The sequence below is a fragment of the Castor canadensis genome, chromosome 3 (assembly GCF_047511655.1).
Source record: "Castor canadensis chromosome 3, mCasCan1.hap1v2, whole genome shotgun sequence".
Classification (NCBI taxonomy): Eukaryota; Metazoa; Chordata; class Mammalia; order Rodentia; family Castoridae; genus Castor; species Castor canadensis.
This window is the reverse complement of record NC_133388.1, coordinates 156,616,917-156,639,250: the sequence shown is the minus strand read 5'-3', so window position 1 is coordinate 156,639,250 and position 22,334 is coordinate 156,616,917.

Sequence of the window (22,334 nt, the reverse complement as noted above, 5' to 3'; positions counted from 1 at the left end):
CAGAAGCTTAAGGGTGCAGTAAGAACCAAAACCCATTGGCGCCATTATTGCCAACATTCCTCCCTTTTTTGTTTATTAAGGAAGGGGGGCGTTGTGTTTGCTCTGGCTTCTTCAAGCTGGCAAGGGGTGGCATAGGGGAAGGGAGGGTTAGTTGGCAAACAGTGTTGGGGTGCTGAGCCCCATGATGGTGTACACCTAGGCTCCAAAAATGAAGATTTCCTCTTCCCTGAAGTTGATGAAGGTCCCTTGTAGCCACAGGTCATAAAGAGTCTTGAGCCAATCCTCCGACCTCCGCACGGTGGTATCAGCCAACTTTCCTCGCATTTTGGAGAGGTTGATATCCCTGGAGGTACAACTGGTTAAATTCGTGATTAGCAATAGCAGATGTGCAGTATGATACAAGGCAGGAAGCTTAAGAATAGGAGAGCAAGAACACAGGCATTAGCTTGGGCATTGGCCAGGAGAACCACTGTGAAATGTTCTCCCCTAGACAATTTCAAGAGTCCTCCAACTACAGAGAGAGAAATGGGTGGCCATACATTATCTAAGACCCAAATAGGAATATTAGGAGGAGCATAAAAAGGTGTCTGTTCAGGGACTACATACCTAGGGATCTGAATTCTGCAAAATCCTATAACTGCCAGGAAAGCTGTAAGCTCTCTTATGGTATGGGGGTTGGGAAACAGAAGATTGGGTTGATGCATTTATGACTCAGGGAGTGAGTCTGTCCCTTTAAGGCCACACCTAGGTAGGTGACCTGTGGGAGGCAGGGACTGTCAGGATTTAAATGTAACACTCTTGGATAAAAGAGAGCTTTAGCTCATTATTTTATATAAATTGACACTTTGAACCTTTTAAATGTTTGTACCATATTTAGATAAAGTATAACATAACACTGTTACAAGGTGGTCATTTAAGACACATAAGCAAATATGTAAATGAACTCTGATTTAGTAGTACTTAAAGCTTGACAAGATCAGCAGAAAACACAAATAATTTCTTTGATAAAATCTTTCCCTGTAATGGTTTTTTGTAGATGTTACTCAGAGCAGAACAATATTAAGATAACCTTGTTATTTCATAGACATAGAGGATTTGATTTTAGTTTGACATGACCCTAAAAATCTTTTAGGCAACTTTTAGATTATACTCAACTTTAACTTTATCACACACTGAAGCTTTATTATACACTTTTCAAACTTACTCAGACCTTCATACATACTAAACCCTTTGGTGGTTTGTCCTTATCCTTCCTATTTGAAACAATCTTTAGGACAAACCCTTCTTTACAAAATCCTTTCTCATCCAAAAAAAACATTCCTTTTTCCTTTAACTTCTCAAAAAATACATTTATTACCTATCTATATCCTTTCCAGTTGTTTACTTTGTAACTCGTGTTTTAAAATTAACTTTTATAAGAATTTTAAATTTATTGTAGGGGCTGGAGCAACTAATTAGTAGCCCTTGTTGTTTTTAGGAATAGGCATAAGGCCTCATGTCCCTCAGGCTTGAGGGGATGTTGTTTTAGGTGTGGAAACTGTGAGGGATTTTTGAGTTTTACTTGAATAGGGAGGGCCAGCCTGGCTCACCCTACACTCATCTCATCAGTCCACACTGTGGAATCTATTTGTTCCTGAAGGAGGGGGCAGCAGAGATAGCTGCCTGGGCGGAGGAGAAGTTGAGCTTTTAATTGAGATAGTAAATCCTGTCCCAGCAGGGACACTGGAGTTTTAGGTACTATGAGGAAAGAGTAACAGAAGAGGAGGTCTCCCCAAGAGCAGGCCAGAGGCCAGGTAAACTAGTGCTCTAGGGGCTGGCCAGAGTTGCCCCGAATGATAACTTTTGTCATTGGACAGGAGAAAAAAGTAAAATAGAGAAATGGGCTCCACTGTCTAGGAGGAAAATGGCCTTTTGTTTTTCTGCCATTATGGCTCCTCAACATTGATGCCAAGAAGTGGAGTGTGGTCAGGAGGCTTGGACCCATCAATCTATAGGAGGTGGCACCTCGACTTCCATCTGGAGTCAGAGGCACTTAGACCTCCAGTGGTTACCCTTGCAGAGGGCAGGGTCCCGGTTGGGGGCAGGGCTGTCTCCCGGGCTGGGGCTGTCCCCCCTTAAGCATTCTCTGCAGAAGTGCCCCTCCTGTCCACCACGGTAGCAAGTTCAGGATTCAGGCCCCAGTCGGGTGGGGCCCTCTTTGAGAGCAGCAATGAGGCCATGGTGTCTCTTATCTTTTCTCTCCTGTTAGTAAGGTCCCGGACATACAGACATAGCCATAAATACAGACATGGCTAGCTGTATTACTTGGTTCAGTGACTTTTCCCTTCAGCCACAGTCTGAGTTTTTACCAAAAAGAAATACCTATGGCCAGAAAACAAGAGCAGCATCCCCGTGATGATGATAACAATAGTTTCATGGAGCTTTTTGCTGATAAAATATATAAACTTTGACTTGTCCACAACAGGAAAAATCTACACTCCCACATTAAACCTCTGCTTAAACATTAAATCCTGTTCAAAGATCAAAAGGTAGTGAAACCAGAGTTTTGGATCCAAGGCCCAAATTCCTAATATTTCTCATGCCAGGTCCAGCTACCCATCCCTAAATGCCAAATAAAGAGGCATAGTGAGGGCAGAGAAAAAGATTTATTACACGGCTCAAGACATGTCATGGGAAAAGAACAAGCACTCATTCCTTAGCCATCTTCAGGGTGCAGACATGAGTTACAGGTTTAAGTGGACAAAGAACTGGGGGCAGGGGACAAAGGTATGCTTAAACAGCCACAGTCACAGGTGTGGTCTAGTTGGTTATTATCCCAGTTCTTGATCTGGAGAGGTTTCAGAATTGTACTCTGGCAGATGGTCCATCCTGAGGAAGGTCTACTATTGGGGGTAGTTTCAGTCCTTTGTCATGAAGATGTTATCATCATTCCTGTCCTTCCTTGATTCCAAGGTGACTGCAGAGAGAATGACTGAGAGCAGACAGATACCAAATGCAGGCAAGCTGCCGTGCTTTTCTCCTGCTGTTAGTTAATTCATGGGCCTGAGTAAGGAGTTCATGCTTTTCAGAAAAATCAGTTTAAGTGCCTCTTACAATTCCCCCCTTATGCTTGAACCATCCTCAATCTTGAGGGAATTAGGGTTTCTTGGCCAGTGATAAATTAGGAGAAGAGTACAGATAGCTGACAGTAAAATCAAAACTACTGGTTGCTTAAATCTAAAACTAGAAACACCATTATAAAGCGGTCATTTTGTCTCTACATAAAGTAGAAAGCCTTGGCCAAAAATAAGAGTTGCCTTCTGTCAGAGGTGCCTGCAAGGGCTTGGATGTCTAGTAGCCATTTGTAAGAACACTTTTTTAAAACCTCTTAGCTTTAGTAAATTTTGCAAGGTCTGGCACAGGGGACTCCATTTGGATTGTGATAGCTTTCTCCATTTGTCTCAAAACTGTTTGTCTCTGAAAAGTCTCCTCTAAAGATTTGGCAGGGATTAGCTCTTTCCCAGATTTGATCCCACGTTGGAGGGGAAGCAACAGGCAGCTAGGTGAGAGTCAGTGCCAGTAAGACCTGTTTAGCCAAATTATAAGCTACTGAGAGGTTTAGAAGAAGTGGCCCTTATCCACTTTTAATTTTTTTCCTGTCCTATATATGATGTCTTGACATCTTAAAAATGCTGCAGCATGTCAACGGACAACAATTAAGTTTCACAAGAAAGATACAAAGATATAGAAAGCCAACCAAAGGAAACACTTAAAAGTTGTAAGGAAATATAGGCCACAAAGTGACCACGTGGAGAGGAGTGATCTGACCAAGAGATTCTTTATTGCTGGGTGGGAGAGGGAGAGCGCAGAGAGAGCCAAGAGAGAGAGGGAGAGAGGGGCAGGGGCTTAAATACCCCTCCAGTGGGACTCAGCATGATCTGATTGGTTAGGATCTTGTGGTTCATGCTGATTGGAGGTTGGGGCAGAAGGAGGATTCAAGCTAGACTTGAGGCTGGACTGTGACCCTGGGAGGCAGGACTGTGACCCTGAAAAACAGGAGCTTAAGGGTGCAGTAAGAACTGAAACCTATCGGTGCCATTATTGCCAACAAAAGTCTGACAAATAAATATATGTTAGTCATTCCATGGGTTTGAAGCAAATGCTTCAGACAAGGACCCAGACTGCGAATGACAAGACTTAGAACAGCCATGGTTAAAATATTGAAAAACACTTTAGCAGTTGTCAGAATAGCTAGGTATTTCCATTGCAGGCAGCATTTTAGGAAAATAATTATGACTGACAGACACTAAGTGCTCCTTGCTACAATTAGGAACACAAGGACACAAAACTGCAAAATCTAGCATCCCTAAAAATTTTCATTTGGAGAACACCTACATATTAAAGTTTTTTCCTAAGCTTTGCATTTCTGAAGGTCTATATATTTGGAGAGCATAAATACATTACAAAGGAGCCAACAACAATTAGTATCACAGCCATATAGATGTCAGATATGCATATATTAGTTAGCTTTTTTTCCTTAGAGTAAAATTTAGAATCTTTGGCTAGCTAAGATAATAGGTGTACAGAATTGATAAAAGTCAAAACTTCTGATCTCACCGGGCACTGGAGGCTCACGCCTGTAATCCTAGCTACCCAGGATGCAGAGATTGAGGATCACAGTTCAAAACCAGCCAAAGCAAATAGTTCCTGAGACCGTATCTCAAAAAAACAAATAAAAACAAAAACAAAAAACTCATCACAAAAAAGGGTAGTGGAATGGCTCAAGTTGTAGGCCCTGAGTTCAAACCCCAGTACCACAGTGCCACAAAAAAAAAAAAAAAAAAAAAAAACCTTCTAATCTCTTACAAGTTAGGGAGACAGTGCATGTGATCCCAAATAGGCTTATTTTCTAATGCATAAGTGCATCTCATATATCTCCTATATATAGTAATACTCATTTAGTTTAGATAAATTATTGTAGGCCAGATTTTAAATAGCAGGACTGACCAAATGGCAGGTTTTCCTGACTAAGTGTTATTAATTACAAAGCGCAAAAATGCTGAGTCTCATTAGCCAGTTTTAGATGTAATGCATTTTCAGTTAAAGACAGCTGGTTATTTTACATGTACTAAACTGACACACGTTTACTCTGTATATGTTTGCACAGTATTTAAAGTCTAAACACAACTCTACATACATTCAGTCATAGATATATTGTGTACTAATTTCTTAATAATTGTTTTATCACAGTTACAAGGTAGTCATTTAAGAGACTTTTATATGAACAGATACTTAAATGAACTGATTTGTGACTTAAGAATAAAATTAACTATTAACTAAAAGCTTGACAAGATTGACAGAAAACACAAGCAATTATTTTTATGAAAATCTTCCCTTTAAGTCAGTTTCTTACAAATGTTACTAAGAGCAGAACAATACTAAGATAACCTTGTTATTATAGACATAGAGAATTAGGTTCTAGCTTTACTTAGTACACTAAATTTTGACCTTAGAGTTTGACCTTAGAAAATTCTTTAAGTAACTTTTAAATTATAGTCGATTTCATCGATCTACCATTTGATCCAGCAATACCACTCTTGGGGATATACCCAAAAGACTGTTACTCCAGAGGCACCTGCACATCCATGTTTATTGCGGCACTATTCACAATAGCCAAGTTATGGAAACAGCCAAGATGCCCCAGCACTGACGAATGGATTAAGAAAATGTGGTGTCTATACACAATGGAATTTTATGCAGCCATGAAGAAGAACGAAATGTTATCATTCGCTGGTAAATGGATGGAATTGGAGAACATCATTCTGAGTGAGGTTAGCCTGACTCAAAAGACCAAAAATCGTATGTTCTCCCTCATATGTGGACATTAGATCAAGGGCAAACACAACAATGGGATTAGACTATGAGCACATGATAAAAGCGAGAGCACACAAGGAAGGGGTGAAGATAGGTAAGACACCTAAAAAACTAGCTAGCATTTGTTACCCTTAACGCAGAGAAACTAAAGCAGATACCTTAAAGCAACTGAGGCCAATAGGAAAAGGGGACCAGGTACTAGAGAAAAGGTGAGATCAAAAAGAATTAACCTAGAAGGTAACACCCACGCACAGGAAATCAATGTGAGTCAATGCCCTGTATAGCTATCCTTATCTCAACCAGCAAAAACCCTTGTTCATTCCTATTATGGCTTATACTCTCTCTACAACAAAATTAGAAATAAGGGCAAAATAGTTTCTGCTGGGTATTGGGGGGGGGAGAGGGAGGGGGCGGAGTGGGTGGTAAGGGAGGGGGTGGGGGCAGGGGGGAGAAATGACCCAAGCCTTGTATGCACATATGAATAATAAAAGAAAAATGTAAATAAATAAATAAATAAATAAATTATAGTCGATTTAATTGATAAGCTTTAAGACTTTTCCAATTTGCATTTTGAAATAATGTTTACAAAATTTTAAATTTAGGCAAAATTGTTTTTTCCAACAAAATAAAATACCCTATTAGCCTTGTATTTCAATATACACCCAGGAAGAAAAGTAATTTTAAGCTGTTTCTCTATTCAATGAGCAATTTACAAAACACATTTGTTAAGAGATCCAACTATAAAAAAGGTTGAATGCAAATTACACATACAAGAGGATGAAACAGGTTAAGGTTACTGTCCATACAGTCCTTTTCTTTAGTCCTAAGGCAGAGGCTAATTTTTGAATGCCTGCATTTTAGTTAGACCTGGTTGAAATAAGAACTTTGAAGAAAAACTGGTTATCTTAAAATGGCAGAGGAGGTGGGGAGAGAGAACAGAAGCAACAATTCCTTTATATTAACTCTATTAAGAATCACCCTAATGATGTTCACACACACATACACGCATATGTAAAAAGTTCTAAATTAGGCATGCCATAAATTGCAACTTAAGCACACATAGTTTCAAGAGCTCAAGAACATGCAAAAATTAATTCAGTGGCCACAAGTACATTGGTCAGTTATTTCTCAAAATTCCAGGAGCAGATTGAGATGTGCCCCATGCTGATATTTTAGAACAAATTTTGGGAGGCTTTATAGCTAGAGCAAGAGTCAACCCTAGGGAAATGTCAGTCTCAGTTTCCACAAGACTGTTGCTACAGTTGTCACAATTTTAGCCTCTAATAAACCAATCATCTTAGTCATATAATAAGAGACACACAAAAAAAATACAGTGACACATAAAAACAATTACATTAATTCTGAGTGCACTCTTAGAAATTGTCTTTTTGCCAATTATTTTCTTTTTGTCTTTTTTAGTAGACTAGTCAACTAAATTCTCTCCAGGGGGCAAGATGGACATAGTGAGTTTGATTTTTAAGCTGTTACAGACTTAGTATTTCCCATGGTTACACAAATTACAAAATAGATCTCCCACACACCCTGGTCTTCATACCTCAAGTCGCTCCTTTACTACTTGATTCTCCAAGTTTCTCCATCTATAAACATAAATGGCCTAAGCCTCAAATAGGTCAAAAAAACTCAAATGACTGAGGAACAAGACCACAAAATTTCAAATTTCTTATCAAAATAAACAGCCTCTACAAACAATAAGAAAAGCAAGGTCCAATTGTGTATCATTGGAGAGGCCATCAGGGGTCCCACAAAAAAGGACAAAAGAATTCTCCAACACAAACGCCCTGGGCGCTCTGTTACCTTTCATTCCTTCCCTGACAATTGCTGACACAAAATTCTGAAATGACCCCCAAATACTCGGAGAAGCCTCCGAACAAGGGATCCAAAATTTCTTGCCACACAAATGGCAAAAAAAAAAGGCCAAATGTTTCAGAAGAACCCCAAATGATCCAGAAGAGCCTCCAGACAACAAGGAAAAAGGAAGGCTCAAGGTGCACTGATCGGGAGAACTCACCAAGGTCAGAATTCAGGGCCCCTACAGTCCAGATGTTTGTTTCTCTGCCTCATCAGAAAAAAAAAAGAAAGAAAAATTAAAAACAGTCAATGCTGGCTAAAGTGGAAGAATGAGAAAAGGTCCCTAGAATAAAAGTAATTCCAGCAGCTTCCAGAAACCGATTCCATGTTTCCTCTCCAGTCAGGATGGACTAGCTATGCCTAAAGGAAGCGTTTTCTCCTAGCTGGCTCGCTGAAGCTGAAACCAGAGTTTTGAATCCAATGCCCAAACTCCTGAGATTCCATATGCCAGGTCCAGCCACCCACCCCTAAACACCAAATAAAGAGGCAGAGAAAGGTTTATTACATGGCTCGGGACATGCCTTGGGAAGAGGCAGAGTGAGCACTCAGCCCATCCTCAGCCATCTTTACAGGTTTAAGTGGACAAAGAACTGGGGGCAGGGGACAAAGATATACATAGTTCAACAGTTCCAGTGACAAGTGTGCCTGTTTGGTCATTATCTCAGTTCTTGTTCTGGGAGGAGTTTCAGAGTTGTACTCTGGCAGGTGGTCCATCCTGAGGAGGCTTTACTGTTAGGGGTAGTTTTGGGTCCCTTGTCATGAAGATGTTATCATCTGTCTTTTCTGGAATCCAAGGTGGTTGCAAGAGAGAATGATTCTCTCTGTAGGAGAGATGCCATGCTTTTCTCCTGCTTTTAGTTAATTCATGGGCCTAAGTAAGGAGTCCATGCTTTTCAGCACAAACATTTTAAGCACCTTTCATAGTAATATTTCAAAGGAATGCTTTTAACTCTCCTTTCTTATTTTAGGAGTAATGTAAGTATCATATCATATTCCTAACACCTTCATGCTTTCTCTCTAAACATTTTTTTTTTTTTTTTGGCTGTACTGGGAGTTGAACTTGGGGCCTTGTGCTTGCTCAGCAGGTGCTCACCACTTGAGTCACACAGCCAACCCTCTCCCTAAACTGATCCAACAGTGAAACCTCAGTTCTTCTGCATGAGACTAAATGAAAATTTCAGGAATACAAGCAAATTCAACACAGTTATAAACACACACTTACACACCATAAGCTTAGATAACAGTTGTACAAATTCTGTAATAGAAGGTTTTCAATGAAAACAAGCAATTTACCAATCTATACCATTCAGCCTAAACTCTACAACTTGCTTTGATTGAAATGAAGATAATTTGGCATCTGAGCAACTGGCCAAAGGAAAGCTGCTTTTAATGTTTTGTTATTGATTCTGCTTTAAGACCTTAAAATAGCTACTGCTAAAATACTCTAAATCACAGAAACTACTTTTGAACCACTAAATGCAATATCAACCAACCACTGTCAGTTTAATGATGTCACCACTGTTTCTGATGGAGTACAAATGTCAGGAAATCAGTAAAAAAAAAATTAAGTCATCTATATTCATACTTCTGAAGCATGTCTTTCACACTGTCATGCAAAGAAACCAGGAAAAATGTGGCTTTTATTAGCATAGGTTTCAGCTTCTATACTCAGATGTTTATTTATTTATTCATTTAGGCTGTACTGGGGCTTGAACTCAGGACCTTACATAGGCAAGCTATGGTCCAATTTTTAGGTGTTAAACTATCTCTCTCCCCCAAAAAATGCTTTTAAAAGATAAAGGCCTATGAAATTTGGAGTCATTAAACCCCAAAATAATATGCTTTATTATGTCAAGTTAAAAGTAAACTAGTTTTCAAAATAACCAAGAATTCAAAAATATATCATCTCTTTTAAACTCATTTTTCTTGTTTGAGCAGTTTGCTCTGCCTTTTTATTTCCAAATGACATATTCCTCTATATAATTATTTTAATTTAATTAGCAATTTTCCCTTTGCATTCTACAATGCATGCCATGTTTCTGTTTACAGATTCTTTTCTAAAATACACAATTATTTCTTATACTGGCTCAAACACTAACGTAGAATTGTGTATAGAGTGGCTACTTATTTTTCATATCACAAAAATAAATTGTAAAGAATTTCTGAAAAATTGCATACTTCAAAGCCATTACTGTTTATTCTTTTCACCCTGATAAGAACTGCCCCTTGCCACCATTCTGCAGCCTGAGCGCAGCTGGTCTCATCCCTTGCAGAACAAAGCCCCACTGTCCCTTATCTCCTGCCAACCCCCTTTGCCTGTCCCTAGCCCTTGCTTTCTCTCAAACGCTACTTAAGGCCAGACCCGCCGAGAGAAGCTGTGCGCCATTTTTTCTCGGCCAGCCAGTCTGCTTATTAAACTTTTGGACATGAGATACCTCTCGTGAGCCTCCTCTGTGTGCGATGTGCGGCGTTTTCCTAACACATCCAAACTCTTAAAATCCAGTAAATCTTTTCCTTAGTTCCTCATCCAAACTAGGGTTCTAAGTCTTCTCTTTAACCCTACTCTGTGTCAAGGTCACACCACTGTTAAAACAAAGTGATTTGTGATTTACTTAGAAGCTAAACTAAAGCTCTGAAAATAACTTCACAATTTGCTTTTCAACCATTAAATAAAAACAACTGGGGTTGTTTTTATTTAATAATAATAAAAACAACTAGGGGTGTGGGGAAGCCTAGCACTTGATGCTATGACGAATATCAAGGGACTTGCTTTAAAGCAGCGGTTTTCAAATCCCCCAGGGCCTTGGCTAGGTGAAGTTGGGACAAGGTGTTGGACAGGCCTGGTTCTTTGTTTTCCAACACTTATTCAGCCAGAGCAGCTGGAGAGCTGTAGCTTTATCTGCTGGTTTTATTTATACATGTTTCCAGGTAAGTTTGTCTTAAAATGATATTCTGTCCTTCCTTCCTGCATTCTTCCTTCCTTCCCTCCTTCCCTCCTTCCCTCTTTCTGTCTCTCAGACTTAATATTATGTGCACGACATTACAGGCATAAGCCTTTCTTTCTCCGGACAGTTGGGGAAGCCTGGTGCAGGGAGTCAGAGCCCATGGAGGTTGAGCAGACTGCATGATGGGGGAGCAGCCTGCATGGGTAATGAGAGCCTGGGCAAAGGGAGGACAGAGGGCATTCCCCTATGTAAGCAGCTCACCATAGTTCTAGACCTAAAGCAGGGTGAGGAGAGCATTCACACTGGGAAGGCCCCAGGTGCAGTGACAAAGCCCTAGCAGGGTGAGGGCACGCAGGTGTGGGGCAGCCCATGAGAGGAATCAGAGACTAAGCAGGGGTGGGTAGTTCAGAATGGAGTGTCAGAGCTAGGCAGAGTAAAGACAGCATGCCCACAGAGCTGTGGTCCTGTGCTGGACATTGGACACTGGAGCCCAAGTGAGGCATAGAGCACACTCATAAGTGAGGACAGCCCAGAATGAGGTACCACAGAACAAAGAGGATGCAAAGAGTGTCTGCACAACACCAGGTGTTGGAGATCAACTGAAATGGGGGCCAGGGGGCACATGCAGGATAGGAGCAACCTTGTGTGAAGTGTCAGAGACCGTGTGGTGTGATGAGGTGTCCAGGTTGAGAGAGTGACAGCAGTGGTAATGGGAGAGACTGGTTACGGGCAGGGAGATTGATCAAATAATTTAAATATCTCCAAGCTAATGAGACAGCACCTCAAAGTCGGAGAAGAGAGGAATGTTACAGTGCTAGAACTGGAGATACCAGAACGAAGGCATGGATTTCAACAGACACCTATATATGTTATCTATAAATTTAGATATAAAAGTGCATATGAATACACATATACATACACATATGTTCCCCAGACTTGTCCTTTGAGAGGATCTGAGAGAAGAACTTTCCAGAAGGCAATGAGCACACTTTGTGCTTAGGTCCACTGTTATTACTCCCACTTGGCCACTCAATTCCATTACTCAACCCCTTAGCCCTAGGCAACAACTTTGTTTCTTGAGGTATTGTCTGCTGGTTTTGATTTGCATTTTCCTAGTGACTAGTGATGCTGACAATCCGTTCCTATATTTACCATTCACTGTATCTCTTCTTGAGATCCTTTGCCCACTTTTAAATTATTTTGTTACAGTTTTTATATATTCAGACACATAATTTGCTAATATTTTCTCCATCCTGTGAGCTCTTTTCATTATTTTTTTGTTTTGTTTTGTTTTAGACAAAGTCTCGCTATGTAGTCCAGGTTGGTCTCCAACTCAAGATGCTCCTGCCTCAGCATCCTGAATGCTGGGATTAAGGAGTACGACACTGTAGATCCCTGGCATTCTTGGGGCAGGCGGAAGGTCCTGAGGCTAGCACCGAAACCAGAACCCCTGAATTATGAATGCTTGCAAAACTCCCCTAATTGTTTCCCTGCTTGTTTCTCTGCATACAAAACTCAGGAACTTCCAGTTATTCAACTAGCCAGGCATGTTGACCTGTTCCATATGGTGATCGCAGATAATCAGAGACCAGAGACTCTCTCCCTGCCCCATGGCTCAGCCCCTCCTATAAAGCCCACTACCCATTTCAGTCAAGCCACTGCACCCTGAACCTGAGGGTCAGCACAGCAGTCTGCAATAACTCTTTCTTTTCCACATGTGGTGTTGTCTTTATTTGACAGTTCCTTTTTTTTTTTTCTTTTATTATTCATATGTGCATACAAGGCTTGGGTCATTTCTCCCCCCTGCCCCCACCCCCTCCCTTACCACCCACTCCACCCCCTCCCTCTCCCCCCCACCCCCCAATACCCAGCAGAAACTGTTTTGCCCTTATTTCTAATTTTGTTGTAGGCTAACCTCACTCAGAATGATGTTCTCCAATTCCATCCGTTTACCAGTGAATGATAACATTTCGCTCTTCTTCATGGCTGCATAAAATTCCATTGTGTGTAGATACCACATTTTCTTAATCCATTCGTCAGTGGTGGGGCACCTTGGCCGTTTCCATAACTTGGCTATTGTGAATAGTGCTGCAATAAACATTGGTATGCAGGTGCCTCTGGAGTAACCTGTGTCACAGTCTTTTGGGTATATCCCCAAGAGTGGTATTGCTGGATCAAATGGTAGATCAATGTCTAGCTTTTTAAGTAGCCTCCAAATTTTTTTCCAGAGTGGTTGTACTAGTCTACATTCCCACCAACAGTGTAAGAGGGTTCCTTTTTCCCCACATCCTCACCAACACCTGTTGGTGGTGGTGTTGCTGATCATGGCTATTCTAACAGGGGTGAGGTGGAATCTTAGCGTGGTTTTAATTTGCATTTCCTTTATTGCTAGAGATGGTGAGCATTTTTTCATGTGTTTTTTAGCCATTTGAATTTCTTCTTTTGAAAAAGTTCTGTTTAGTTCACTTGCCCATTTCTTTATTGGTTCATTAGTTTTGGGAGAATTTAGGTTTTTAAGTTCCCTGTATATTCTGGTTATCAGTCCTTTGTCTGATGTATAGTTGGCAAATATTTTCTCCCACTCTGTGGGTGTTCTCTTCAGTTTAGAGACCATTTCTTTTGATGAACAGAAGCTTTTTAGCTTTATGAGGTCCCATTTATCTATGCTATCTCTTAGTTGCTGTGCTGCTGGGGTTTCATTGAGAAAGTTCTTACCTGTACCTACTAACTCCAGAGTATTTCCTACTCTTTCCTGTATCAACTTTAGAGTTTGTGGTCTGATATTAAGATCCTTGATCCATTTTGAGTTAATCTTGGTATAGGGTGATAGACATGGATCTAGTTTCAGTTTTTTGCAGACTGCTAACCAGTTTTCCCAGCAGGTTTTGTTGAAGAGGCTGCTATTTCTCCATCGTATATTTTTAGCTCCTTTGTCAAAGACAAGTTGGTTATAGTTGTGTGGCTTCATATCTGGGTCCTCTATTCTGTCCCACTGGTCTTCATGTCTGTTTTTGTGCCAGTACCATGCTGTTTTTATTGTTATTGCTTTGTAATATAGTTTTAAGTCAGATATTGTGATACCTCCTGCATTGTTCTTTTGACTGAGTATTGCCTTGGCTATTCGTGGCTTCCTGTGTTTCCATATAAATTTCACAGTAGATTTTTCGATCTCTTTAATGAATGTCATTGGAATTTTGATGGGAATTGCATTAATCATGTAGATTACTTTTGGGAATATTGACATTTTTACTATGTTGATTCTACCAATCCATGAGCATGGGAGATCTCTCCACTCTCTATAGTCTTCCTCAATCTCTTTCTTCAGAAGTGTATAGTTTTCCTTGTAGAGGTCGTTCACATCTTTTGTGAGGTTTACACCTAGGTATTTGATTTTTTTTGAGGCTATTGTAAATGGAATTATTTTCATACATTCTTTTTCAGTGTGCTCATTGTTAGTGTATAGAAATGCTAATGATTTTTCTATGTTGATTTTATATCCTGCTACCTTGCTATAGCTATTAATGATGTCTAGAAGCTTCTGAGTAGAGTTTTTTGGGTCTTTAAGGTATAGGATCATGTCATCTGCAAATAGGGATATTTTGACAGTTTCTTTACCTATTTGTATTCCTTTTATTCCTTCTTCTTGCCTAATTGCTCTGGCTAGGAATTCCAGTACTATGTTGTATAGGAGTGGAGACAGTGGGCATCCTTGTGTGGTTCCTGATTTTAGAGAGAATGGTTTCAGTTTTTCTCCATTAAGTATAATGCTGGTTGTAGGTTTGTCATATATAGCTTTTATAATGTTGAGGTACTTTCCTTCTATTCCTAGTTTTCTTAGATTTTTTTATCATGAAATGTTGTTGGATCTTATCAAAGGCTTTTTCTGCATCTATTGAGATGATCAAGTGGTTTTTGTCTTTGCTTCTGTTAATGTGGTTTATTACATTTATTGATTTTCGTATGTTGAACCACACCTGCATCCCTGGGATGAAGCCTGCTTGGTCGAGGTGAATAATCTTTTTGATGTGTTGTTGAATTCGGTTTGCCATTATTTTGTTGAGGATTTTTGCGTCAATGTTCATTAAGGAGATTGGCCTACAGTTCTTCTTTTTGGAGGTGTCTTTGCCTGGTTTTGGGATAAGTGTAATACTGGCTTCATAAAATGTGTTTGGCAGTTTTCCTTCCCTTTCTATTTCATGGAACAGTTTAAGGAGGGTTGGTATCAGTTCTTCTTTAAAGGTCTGATAGAACTCAGCAGAGAATCCATCAGGTCCTGGACTTTTCTTTTTGGGGAGACTCTTGATTGCTGCTTCAATTTCATTTTGTGTTATAGGTCTATTCAGGTGATTAATTTCCTCTTGGTTCAGTTTTGGATGATCATATGTATCTAGAAATCTGTCCATTTCTTTAAGATTTTCAAATTTATTTGAATATAGGTTCTCAAAGTAGTTTCTGATGATTTCCTGGACTTCCATGGTGTTTGTTGTTATCTCCCCTTTTGCATTCCTGATTCTACTAATTTGGGTTTTTTCTCTCCTCATTTTAGTCAGGTTTGCCAGGGGTCTATCAATCTTGTTTATTTTTTCAAAGAACCAACTTTTTGTTTCATTAATTCTTTTGGTTTTTTTGGTTTCTATTTCATTGATTTCAGCTCTTATTTTTATTATTTCTCTCCTTCTATTTGTTTTGGGATTTGCTTGTTCTTGTTTTTCTAGGAGTTTGAGATGTATCATTAGGTCATTGATTTGGGATCTTTCAATCTTTTTAATATATGCACTCATGGCTATAAACTTTCCTCTCAGGACTGCCTTAGCTTTCTCCCATAGGTTCTGGTAGTTTGTGTTTTCATTTTCATTGATTTCCAGGAACTTTTTATTTCCTCTTTTATTTCATCAATGATCCATTCTTCATTAAGTAATGAGTTATTTAGTTTCCAGTTGTTTGTATGTTTTTTGTCTTTACTTTTGTTGTTGAGTTCTACTTTTACTGCATTGTGATCAGAGAGTATGCACGGTATAATTTCTATTTTCTTATATTTGCTGAGACTTGCTTTGTGCCCTAGGATATGATCTATTTTGGAGAAGGTTCCATGGGCTGCTGAGAAGAATGTATATTGTGTAGAGGTTGGATGAAATGTTCTGTAGACATCTACTAGGTCCATTTGATCTATTGCATATTTTAGATCTTGGATTTCTTTATTGATTTTTTGTTTAGATGACCTATCTATTGATGATAATGGGGTGTTCAAGTCTCCCACAACCACTGTGTTGGCATTTATATATGCTTTTAGGTCTTTCAGGGTATGTATGATGAAATTGGGTGTGTTGACATTGGGTGCATACAGATTGATGATTATTATTTCCTTTTGGTCTATTTCCCCTTTTATTAGTATGGAATGTCCTTCTTTATCTGGTTTGATCAATGTAGGTTTGAAGTCTACTTTGTATGAGATAAGTATTGCTACTCCTGCCTGTTTTCGGGGGCCATTGGCTTGGTAAATCTTCTTCCAGCCTTTCATCCTAAGCCTATGCTTATTTCTGTCAGTGAGATGGGTCTCCTGTAAGCAACAAATTGTTGGAACTTCCTTTTTAATACATTTCGTCAAGTGGTGCCTTTTGATGGGTGAATTAAGTCTGTTAACATTAAGTGTTAGTACTGATAGGTATGTTGTGATTCCTGTCATTTAGTTGTCTTAGTTGTTTGAAGGTTTGATTGTGTGTACCTAAGTTGAGGTTACTCTCTACTGTCTTGCTTTTTCTTTTCCTGTGGTTTGGTGCTGCCTGTCTTTTCATGGTTATGTTGGGTTTCACTTTTTGTGTGCATAATCCCTTGCAGAATCTTTTGTAGTGGTGGCTTTGTGGTCACATATTGTTTTAGTTTCTGCTTAACATGGAAGACTTTTATTGCTCCATCTATTTTGAATGATAGTTTTGCTGGGTAGACTATCCTGGGGTTGAAGTTATTTTCATTCAGTGCCCAGAAGATTTCACCCCACGCTCTTCTTGCTTTTAATGTTTCTGTTGAGAAGTCTGCTGTGATTTTGATGGGTTTACCTTTGTATGTTATTTGTTTTTTCTCTCTTACAGCCTTCAATATTCTTTCCTTAGTTTCTGAACTTATTGTTTTAATGATGATATGTCATGGGGTAGTTCTATTTTGATCTGGTCTGTTTGGTGTACTGGAGGCCTCTTGCATCTGTATGGGAATATCTTTCTCTAGATTTGGGAAATTTTCCATTATTATTTTGTTGAATAGATTACACATTCCCTTCGCTTGCACCTCTCCTTCTTCGATGCCCATGATTCTCAAGTTTGGTCTTTTGATGGAGTTGGTGAGTTCTTGCATTTTCTTTTCACAGGTCTTGAGTTGTTTAATTAATAGTTTTTCGGTTTTTCCTTTAATTACCATTTCATCTTCAGGTTCTGAGATTCTGTCTTCTGTTTGTTCTATTCTGCTGGATTGGCCTTCCGTTTTGTTTTGCAGTTCTGTTTCATTCTTTTTTCTGAGGTTTTCCATATCCTGGCGGTTTTCCTCTTTAATGTTGTCTATTTTTGTCCTGAGTTCATTTATCCATTTATTCATTGTGTTCTCTCTTTCACTTTGGTGTTTATACAGTGCTTCTATGGTTTCCTTTATTTCTTCTTTTGCTTTTTCAAATTCTCTATTTTTGTTGTCTTGGAATTTCTTGAGTGTCTCCTGTACATTTTGGTTTATCCTATCCAGTATCATCTCTATAAAATTCTCATTGACTACCTGTAGTATGTCTTCTTTTAAATTATTCTTGTGGGCTTCATTGGGTCCTTTGGCATAGTTTATCTTCATTTTGTTGGAGTCTGGATCTGAGTTTCTGTTTTCCTCATTCCCCTCTGGTTCCTGTACTAATTTCTTTGCTGTGGGGAAACTGGTTTCCCTGTTTTTTCTGTCTTCCCGTCATTGTCTTTGGTGTTGTTACTGTCCCTGTACTGTGTGCAATCAAGTATTTTCTAGCTTGTAATAATAACAATGGGTAATATTTAGAATGGAAGGGTGAGCTGAGATGGAAAGCAAGAAGTTAAAGAAAAGGGGAAAACAAATAGACAAGAGGGAGAAAGCAGAACAAGGTTTCAGACAAGAAAGCTTCAAAGGTATAAACAGGGAGCGGTAGTGTACTAATTGACAGTAAGCTGAACAGACATTAGAGAGACAGAGAGAGGATTGAAAATAAAAAATAAAAAAAAGAAAAAATAAGTAAATGAAAGAAATATCTATGTATAAAAATGAATTAAAATAAAATGGAAAATAGAATATTAAAAAAAAAAAAACCAAAAAACCAAAAAACCTCCAAGTTCAAATGCAATGATGTTTCAATCTTAATAATTTGGGTGTCCGTCTCAGTCTCCAATCCTGGAGATGGTGCCTCAGATGCTGTTCTGTAGTTGTCTAATCAAAGGGGACGCATAAAGTAGAACAAAACTACACATACATGCACAAAAAAAAAATCCAAGTGTCCCCAGTTCAAATGCAATACAGTTTCAGTAAGTTTTTCCACTTGCAGATGTAATTCGGTTGTTCTCCTCATCAAAGGTAGGGAGAAAAAGAAAAAAAAAGAGTCTGGAGACAGTTTTGGGAATGGTATCTGCAGCTGTGGCTTGCCTGCCTGCTGCTGTCAGCCTGCTGTTGCTGGTGGCGTTATTTATGCAGATCTCTGGGGTGAGCTTAGCACTCACCTGGCCCCCCCAGGCTTTGTTTGTTCAGAGTTCTCCTGTGCGGGAGCCTCTGCTACAAGCTTTCCCCTTTCCAAGCACTGGGAAAGGTGACACTGCACCCGCGTTGTCAGGCCTGTGTGTTTATTTACAGTTCATGTGGGAGGTGGGTCTTCCCCTCTCCTGTGGAGTTTTCCTCCCACTGCCACTTTCACAAGCTTTCCCGCTCCTGGTAACTGGGCGGTGCTGCTGCTCCTGCCAGCCGCCATGTTTGTTTACAGTTCATGTGGGAAGTAGGTCTTCCCTCCTCTCCTGTGGAGTTTTCCTCCCTCCGCCATTCTCACCAGCTTTCCCACTCCTGGTTGCTGGGCGCACGCCCCCGCTCCCGCCAGAGCCTCTCCGGCCAGCCCGGCTTGTTTATTTACAGTCCCGGGAAAGATTCCCTTCCCCCAATCTTCAGCGCTCAGTGCGCCCTACCCTCTTTCCTGTGTGTCTTTATTGCTCTTATTGCTTATTACTCAGTTTCTCTTTTTGCCCCGGGTGGAGGTCTGTCCAGGAGGCTATGCTGCTCTGGCCCAGGCTTGTCTGTGGGAGTACCGCAGTACCGCGAAGCTCACCTGGTCCGCGTCTTCCCAAGCCGTCTGGGCGCCGGCGACTGGCGCCCCGGGGGCCCTCCTTGTTTCTCCATTTAACATGAAGTGGAGATTCTCTGCGCCGGCTGGAGGTGTGGAGGGGTCAAAGTTATGCCTCTTCTCAGTGATTATGCCTGCATAGTGTGTTTCCAGCGTCTCTCCAAGATTTCACTATAGGAGGCTCACTTTCTGCTTCCTCCCTCTAGTATTCGGCATTTCCTTATAGACACCATGCCCCCAACTCTTTTCACTTTTTTGATGGAATTGTTTAAAGCACAAAAGTGTAACTTTGATGAAGTCGGATTTCACTACTTCTTTCATTACTCATGCTTTTGGTGTCATATCTTAGAGATGAGATATAACAAGATCATAAAGATTTACCTCTGTTTTCTTCTGATTCTGATTAGTCTTAGTTACCAGAACTTATCCCTGATATACCTCCAGTGATTACGTACAGTTAGGAACCATTTTCTAATGGGTTAGATAATTCATTAGGATTCAGTAGGGAATTTCAAGTCAAATAAAACATCAGCCTTTTCTTTCAATTCAGAAGGGTAAAACGAAACTTTTGGAAGCACCACAAGTAGGTTTGGAAAACAGAAACATTCTTCCATACACTGAAGACATAGCTTTTTTGTAACTGAGAGCCACCTTAATACAATTTAGCTTTTCTGTCCAATTACTATGAAGACTCAACCTCTCTCAAAAGAAGACATACTGTGAGAATCAACTAAAGTCAGGTCTTTTCTGTCAAAGGAATTAATGTATAACTATCACTGTGTAGATGCCAGCTAACCTCTCTGAATTGTTGTTTACGTTTTGTGAAACCTTGCTTGACCTTGCAAGGTTCTTATGGTCAAACAAAGAGCTGTTTATCACCAGATGTCCTAATCTCAAACTGCTTGCTTAAAGATGAGTATTGCCCAAAAGAATTTTCTTGTTCTCCTTGCTTCAAGGTCCCTTACCCCACATGCTCCCTTTCTAAGTAACCAATTGCAAAGATTGTGAACCCAAACCCATCCATTAGGATGAGGCACAGAGAGAGATAAAAACTGACCTGACTCCACTCTCAGTGTGTTCTGCCTATCAGACTATGGTCTGTGGCTGCAGCCTCTGCAGAAGTAAAACTTTCCTTTTTGCCTTGTAAGCAACTCCTGCATGTTTCTTTGATCAACATTTGGGAACGGCATTTCTAATCATACTCATCATCAACAGGTACATGAAGAAATGTTCAATATTGCCCTGCATAGTGGTGTACACCTTAATCCCAGTTACCAGCTGCTTTCAGGAAGCACAGACAGGAGGATCGCAAGCTTGAGGCCAACCTAAGCAAGTTGCAAGATTCTATCTCAACAACATTAAGTGGCTGGAGGCATAGCTCAGGTGGTAAGAGAACTTGCCGAGAATGTCAAGACCCTGCGTTCAAGCCCCAATATTGAAAAAATAAATAAACTTCAGTATCACTAATCATCAGGGAAATGAAAACTGAAACCACAATTAGATGTCACTTAATACTAGTTAGAATCGTTAATATCAAGAAGATGCAAGACGACAAGCAACGGTGAGGATGGAGAAAAGAGAACTCTTCCATACTGGGTAGAAATAAAAATTAACATAGCTATCAAGGAAAGCACTATGGAGTTTCCTAAAAATAATAGAATTACTGTATGACCTAGCAATCCCACTATGGGGTGTGTATTCAAATTGTATTAAATCAGCATGTCAAAGAGATACCTGTGTTCCTATGTTAATTGCAGCATTATTCACAACCGCCAAGATATGGAATCAACTGGTGTCCATTCACAAATGAAATGGATAAAAAAAAAATGTAAACTAGGGTTGGGGGGTGGGAGGGATAAAAGAGAATGGTGAAGGGAATGAATTCAAGTATGATATATTTGATATATTGTAAGAACCTTTGTAAATACCACAATATACCCCCACCCCACACAATAAAAACATTTTAAAAATATATACCAATACATGGCCTTAAAAAAGAAGGAAACCTTATCATTTGTAACAACATGGATGAACCTGGAGGATGTTAAGTGAAATAAGCCAGTACCTTATGATCTTATATGTAACATCTTAAAAATTGAACTCACAGCAGAATAGAATGATGCACAAAAACACTTGTACACAAATGGGGGTGTGGCTCAAATGATAAGACTGCAAGGCTGAGTTCAAATCCCAGTACCACCAAAAAATGTTCATAGAACATTATTCATAATCAGAAAACAGAAACAACCCAAATGTTAACTGATGAATAAATGCTGTGTGGGACATTCATGCAGTAGAGTATTATTTGGCAATAAAAAATTAAGTATTCATGAATACTGTATGAATGAACCTTGAGAACAGCCAAAGTTGAAGAAGTCAGCTGCTAAAAACCACATAAAGTATGACTTCATTTGTGAATGGCCAAAAAAGGCAAAGAGAAACAACAGGAAGTGGTTGTTTCTGCCTAGGGTCAGGGAGTTGAGGAGTGAAAAGTGAATGATTAATGATAATAAAAATGTTCTGGAAACAGGTGGAGTGGAAGGTTTTAGTAAATACCTCAAAGTCACTGAATTGATCATCTCAAATGGGTGAATGGTAGGGAAGGTGGAGTGTATGTCAAAGCTGTTAAAATTGCTCAGTAAAGCTGTCTAATGTTTTCTCCAAACATTAAACTGTCAGGAGCATGCACACAGTATGTGATTAAAGTGGTACTCCTTCCTTTTTCTTGATAAACTGTTAGATACCATCAAAAACTTTACAACTAGCATTTTAATGTGAATCATTTAATAATAATTGGGTGGCAAGGACAAGGTATTATTAGCAATCAGTTCTCTACCTTTCTATTCTTGGTAAAGGAAGATTATCAAGGCAAGCAATTCTGTTGCCAATTCCTATTATTAGCCAACTACTACAGTGTAAGAGATACATACAAAGAGAAATACTGCTATATGGTTAGTAATTCTAATGTGGAAATTTGGTGTATGACTTAGTCATGTGCCACATAAAGATGCTCTGGTCACCCACAGACAGTATATATGGAAGTCTCGTAAGACTTCATCATTAGTGATGGTGTAGCTGTTTGTGTAAATATTCTGCTATTTACACAACAAAATTACTTAAGGATGCATTTTGCAGAATGCATTTCTGTCGTTCAGCAATACTCAACTACACAGGGTCGTTAAAAAATTGTCAATTACTGTAGGTACCAAATAAATAATTTTAAGTGTATTGTTTTTAAGGGAAAGTCATTAATAACAATACATGTAGAAATAACTTTAAAAAGTCTGAAACACCAGCTAAGCAGAGTGGTTCAAGCCTATCATCTTAGCTACTTGGGAGGAGAATAAGAGGAT